Source organism: Photinus pyralis, unplaced genomic scaffold (genome assembly GCF_008802855.1).
Source record: "Photinus pyralis isolate 1611_PpyrPB1 unplaced genomic scaffold, Ppyr1.3 Ppyr1.4_LG2, whole genome shotgun sequence".
NCBI lineage: Eukaryota > Metazoa > Arthropoda > Insecta > Coleoptera > Lampyridae > Photinus > Photinus pyralis.
Genome location: NW_022170403.1, coordinates 41,035,119 through 41,041,677, shown reverse-complemented (window position 1 = coordinate 41,041,677; position 6,559 = coordinate 41,035,119). Strand labels below are relative to the sequence as shown.

The window sequence follows — 6,559 nt, the reverse complement described above, 5'->3', positions numbered from 1 at the left end:
TGCTTCGGGCGTAAAAACGTATTCAGTTTAATTTAATTACAAAATAAGTGCTGGTGCAACATTAAAACTATCACAGGGTATCCGCCGGTCAAACATTTTATCAGGTAAGAGTCGATTTTCTTCAAACTTCTGTGATTTAATATCTGTATATAAGTGTATTGGGCGTTCCTAACCTATACATTGTTTTGGTTTCCGCCGGTAGAAATAATAATGAACCTGTCGGTAGAGATGCCCCAACAAAAAATGTTATTAAATGCTAATTTTTGTTGTTTTACAGATATGCCTACAGAGTATAAGCGTAAATGCCTGGATAGAGGCAAATGGAGTAGTCAGCAGTTATCAGATGCCCTGGAGGCAATTAATAACGGAACAATGGGTGTGAATGAGGCATCAAGGACATTCCAAATACCGTCCCGAACTTTAAGACGCAGACGAGCGCAGAATAACTTCCAAAAAACAGCCATGGGTATGATAATATATATTGCTTGTTTTATTTATAATTTTTGAGAAAGGCATCACTCCCTAATACATGAGGCATCTCACCCGCGTAGTCGGGTGAGATGGCCAAAAACATTTTTTACTCTTTTATATTTTTAAATCTTGTTAGTTTGCAATAATTAAATTATGATTACAGTATGTTATTCTTGAATTAATGTTACACTCTTCACAATTTTTTCAATAAGAAATAATTTAACACTATCGAGTAGCAATTTTTTTTGCTAAGGCGAGTCATCTATCCCTGACTTACCCTATACACTGCTTTCGCAGAAAGTAAACCGCTTAAAGATTTACTAATCGTCTGCCAAACAGTTGCCGAGGAGTGGTTGATATTTGGCTGAATTTCTGCTTTAAATTTTTCTAAGGTGCGAAGAACTTCTTGATAACTTAATGCGGATTTTTTCGGCATCTAAAAGATAGGTATAATATAATCCATCAGTCAATGAAGAACGAACGGACGGGCGGAAAAAGTCAACACACTGTTTTTAATTTATAAAATATGTTAAAAATGAAGCGAATTAAGCATACACGTGTTATTGAAATGATTGATTAAACAAATTAAATATGTATAATAAATTACGGAAAATGGCAAACATATAATTCTTTTAAAATTTTTTAACATTTATATTACTACCAATATACCTAACGCTACAATATACTTTAATTGTGGATACCCTTAATAAACAAACAGACGCAAGAACTGTCTACCGCCGCATGTCTGAACGGAATCACTCACGACCCGTTGACAACTAGATTTGCTAAATAGGTAGGCCTACCTTTCTGATGCCGGCGCCGTGTATCACAGTTTCTTCGGTGTTCCGCTGTTGGTGATGGTTCTCTGGTATCCTCAGATACCTTCACCCGCACTGTCGCAAAACCACTCGTTTCAATGCCACACACGTGCACTTTAATTCGCACTCTCCACAAGTTACCAGAAACCGCTGTATTCTGGTGCGGTTTTTTCTTTTCTTCAAAGAAAAAAAAAGGGTCGGCCAAATGGCGTGGATCAACTGACGAGCAATATTACTCACTTGCCATAACATAAAAAATTTTAATAATATTAATTATAAGGATTAGCAATAATAATTAGCGAATTAATGAAGCGTACAGGTAAGCTACTTTCTTAATTTACGATTCTAGGGGTCTATATTTACGCAATCCGGTCAATACGTCTTGTATGACGGATAAGCTGCGTGTAGAGATATTCTTGGTGTGTTTCCTTAGAAGGTGGCATTCAATTTGCGACGATGGTGGTTATCAAGCGGGGGCCGTTTACCTCGCGTGGTCATCGCGGGAACGGGATGTTTATTGTGTTCACCATTGGCCCTGGTTAGTGCCCTTGGCGTTGACAATTATTGGTCTCGGAAGCGTATTGGAAATTCCAAATATAGCAGTAACAAAAAATCCTTGGAAAAGCCCACCTAGAGATACACCGAATATTAGTATTAAACAAAACGTAATGTATATATCGCTCCCTGGTCAAGACAAGAAAGAAAATTGACGCGCGCCGTTGGTGGGCAGTACTCCTTTTGTCCATGCGGTGTTGTTGCTCCGCTGGCCGGTCAATATCTGCACACGCAGAGATAAGACGATGGTATGTGACCTAAAGGTCAAACGGCGGATAATTCGCGATATAGTGTGCGGTAACACGTGGATCCGACAAGGCCGCAATTAGAAAGCAATTTTTGCGTAAAATAATTAATATTAGAGCCGTTTTACACTGTTGTAAATTTGATGTTGAAATTTACATAAATTTAATATGAAAATTTGACTTCATTGCATACAACTAATTAGATGTAAAAATTACTTGTCAAAAGTTGACAACAAATATTTAGAACATGTTGTAAAATACTAGTCAAATATGCGCGTAAAGCTGCGCACACGTATTATTAAGGTTTGCAGTGAACGCCCCAAAAACCTAACCTTAATTTAAATTGAACTGTACCTTTGTGAGTCGTCTTGTTTGACGTTTCTAGTTTTTATTTTCATAAAGACGTGATAACATTTATGAAAAATGTCGTGGTCTCCACAGCAAGTTGAGTTGCTGATAGACGAATATAAAAAACATTCATGTTTATACGCAGTGAAATCCACCATGTATAAAAACAAACACGCAAGAAATAAAGCACTAACGGACATTCAAGAAGCAGTAAAACTTCTAAGACCAAATGTAACGATTGAGGAAATAAAGTGTAAATTTCACGGTCAACGGAATACCTTTGTAACTGAATATAGAAAGCATCGACAGTCACTCAAATCGGAAGTGGGTGAAAATGATGTAATTTAAATTCTATCATCTACATTATGAGTTATCTTTTCTTACAGGTCTACACACCATCTATTTGGTATTATAAGCAAATGGAATTTATTTTAGAACACACAGCTGTACGTAAGAGTAAGGATTGCTTGAGACACAGGAAACGCAACAATTAGATAACTTTGCAGTTGATTCTCTTGATACATTTGTAACAAATGAATCACAAGTTATAGGGGTAATATAAAAAACAACCTAATCTATAAAACACTAACTATTGTTTTAAGAGCGAAGGCGAAGAGCAAGAAGTGTGCGAGTATGAGGTGCAAGATGATTACACTTTAAAAGTCGTTACATCTCCACATTGTGTAGAATCATCAGGAAACACAACTCCAACAACTGATTACAGTAAAAAAGAACCAGCACATTCAAGTCAAAAAAACGGCAAAGAAAGCAAGAAACTGACTTTGTAGAAGAAGATGTTTTTAAAGGGGCCACAGATGCATTACAACAAATTTCTGTAGCTATGGGTAATTCAAAATCCATTACGCCTATATGCACTGTTAACCATTTTGACTTAGTTGGTCAATTTGTAGCATCAAGATTAAAAGAAATGGAGAAAAACAAAGCAGCAGAAATTGAAAAAAAGATAATGTTATTATTATATACTGAATAGTTTTAAGTTCTTACATAAGTTTTTATATATCATTACTTTATAAGAAAATAAACTTCATCTACATATTGTTAACGATTTACTTGTTCATGCTGCCACTCCCTTGCGCCTGTAGTGTTAAAAAAATCTTTTAATTCATCTCTAATACTTCTTGCATTACTACTATTCCTGTTACCATGATGCCCGGCAATGTGCAATAATGTATCCATATTTTGTGCATCTGCCAATATGTCACAATATGCTACTCTATTTTCTGTGACCAATAAATTATGTAGTACAACACAACATAGTGTAATAACTTCCACTTTCTCGGGAGATAAATTGATTGGATTAAGCAACACTCTAAACCGGTTTGCCAAAATCCCAAATGTGCTCTCTATCATGCGTCGAGCTCTTGACAACCGATAATTATAAATTTTGCAATCATAAGAAAGACCTCTTTGACTATACGGTTTCATTATGTGTGTCATTAAAGGAAAGGCATCATCAGCTATTATAACATACGGTATGCTAGTGCTACGTCCAGGTAATGGGCTTGATGGTGGAAAATGTAAAGCATTTTTAAGTAAAGCTTCCCACAGTTTACTTTCTCTTAAAAGTCCACCATCACTCACCCTGCCATTTACACCAACATTTACGTATGTAAATTTGTAACATGCATCTGACAACCCTAACAATACAATGCTATGATCCCCTTTATAATTAAAATAAAAAGATCCTGCAGATTGTGGTGGTCGAAACTTGATATGTCGGCCATCCAGAGCTCCTAAACAATGAGGAAAATCCCATAAGTCATAAAATTCTTCTGCTATTTTTTGCCATTCTTGTACTGTATTTGGCACCTAAGATTTGAACATTAATCTTATATTAAATTTATAACAATTGTGCTTGCCTTCAAATAGGTTGTTTTTAAATGTGTATAAATAACATTGCAAACTTCGGGAATAATTCTTGATATCGTACTTTCATGGATACGAGTAGCGTACATCAATGATCGATAGGTTTCACCTGTTGCTAAAAATCGCAACGTGATCTCCAACCTGCAAATTAAGTGTAAGTGCTTTATGCATGAATTACCCCTTAAATGTACCTGCTGCGAGCTGAAATGCTGTCACGCATGAAGGTGTCCTGTTTTGATATTTTTTGATTAATTTCACTCAAAAGTTTTTCGAATAATTTGTTATTTAACCTCAAAAAATTGCAATAGCAAGAAGGATCTTCGGTCAGTAGTTCTTCGTTTAACATATTTAGCATTCCTCTGCCTTGGTTATGTCTCTGTAACCATTTCTTTGCCCAAATTCTTCGTTTCTTTTTCATTATCCTTTGCCTTCGTCTTCGATTTACAATAACTAAAGTTAACGTACAAATAACTGCAGCAGCTGCACAACGTAAAACAATAGTTCTGTCCATTTCTTCAAATCACTCAGACAATGAAAGACGGCTTTTATAATCGGTCTTTCATTAATTTTGGAGGTTATAATCATATTGACACTTTTAGCAGCTGCTTGTTGTTGCAATGCGCACGCGTTTATGGTAAATTTGGCGCAATTTTTATCATTTGTTGCAAATGGTACCCGTGTAGGAGCAATAAATATCGGTACGATTTTGTTACAAAATTTTACTCAAAATCTATTTGTCAAATTTGACGTCAAATTTACAACAGTGTCAAACGGCTCTTAGATGTTGGATTTCGTGCTATTTACCTTGTCGGATCGAGACGATGAAAGTTTTGCACTAAGTTACCGCGAAACGCGCGCGTACAAGTCTCACTAGGTCCCACGTGTACCGCACTACCGCTAAATGTGTTGTTGCTTCTTATCTTGCCGGCCAGCGATCACCCCTGAACGGGAGCGGAGGTTGCACTTTTATAAAAATAAAGGGGGTTTTGTGAACCCCCAAACTACTATTCTTGATATCACTTATAATTGGCAGAGAGCACGAAGCAGCGCGTCCTCTCTGAACGTTGACATTCAGAGCACACATATCAGGGGAGGTTTTACCTATACGTTGAAGATTTACATTATTTATCACCCTTTTTTGTGTGTGAATTACAGTGGAAAAAGATACTGGGGCATCACAAATCATAAGTTGGGGGGGGGGGGCAACAATAATAACGGTTGAGATTTAACTGCTTTATTTATTATTCAGTAAAAACATGCATGAAATATTCTGTTTCAGTTTTATATCTCTCTCCTCCGCGCTTGCTGCTTCCAGTTCCGAGACCAACTGCTCCAAGCGGATTCTAGCACTTATGCCTTTGGCCTCGTACACTGGTACCAGCTTCAGCAGACGGGCATATGTCGCTTCGGCCACTTGCTTTGGAGTTGCTGGTGACCCCCATGGCCCAGTGATCAGTCTGCGGGTATTGAGCGCTGCCTACCCCACAGACCTGCATCATATTTTGCAGACTTTCCCCCTGGACTTTTTATAATCCTCATCGTTGTGGTGCTGCAGAGAGAGAGAGAAGCGGCATTATAATTGTATTTAAGAAAGATTTTGGTTAACTTACTATTCACTGATTTTGCAACGGTGGAGGCGGTGTCTGCTGTTGGAGGCGATGGTGACCTTACTAACGGCGCATACACCCTGTAACGAAATCAATCACTTACAAACATGTTCTTTGTTTAAATTAGAAATAAAATTTACCTGGTTTGTGTCGGCTGGGTACCACCTTCTAGCTCCTCCAACAGCTTCGCCAATTGGTCCTCCACCACTGGTTCCGTACTATAGGCAAACATGTAATATTAGCACGAGAGAGAGAACCGGAAACTTTTTTGATAGTAATTAAGAAACATAATAAAAAAGGGGAATATTTACGGTAATTTAGTTACTTGTGTCCCTCCAATCTCGTCGTCCGAGTTAATTGTAATTATTGAATAGTGGTCATCTAAACAAGTGATGGAAATACCGGTTACATGTTTGTCGCGTTATTTTTGGAGCAGTTACAAAAAAATACCGCTACAAAATACCGCGATTATGGAACGACTTTTTAACAAGACAGTACAACACAATCAACACATATAACTCGCAGAAAATCGCGGTCCATTAGTACCGTATTCGTAATTTCGTATACGTATACCTACCTACCGCTACCAGACTACCACTTACTTTACATGAAGCGATTGGAATTCTTT

The 6,559-nt window shown here is 37.3% G+C and overlaps 1 long non-coding RNA gene across 1 annotated transcript; it reads right to left on the bottom strand.

The window, feature by feature from the left end:
- Nucleotides 1-5,590: 5,590 nt before the first annotated feature.
- Nucleotides 5,591-6,356, bottom strand: LOC116162654. The gene is made up of 3 exons (XR_004143577.1): nucleotides 6,072-6,356; nucleotides 5,935-6,011; nucleotides 5,591-5,873 (listed from the first exon to the last, which is right to left on the bottom strand). It is a non-coding gene; the product is annotated as an uncharacterized LOC116162654 (long non-coding RNA).
- Nucleotides 6,357-6,559: the final 203 nt, after the last annotated feature.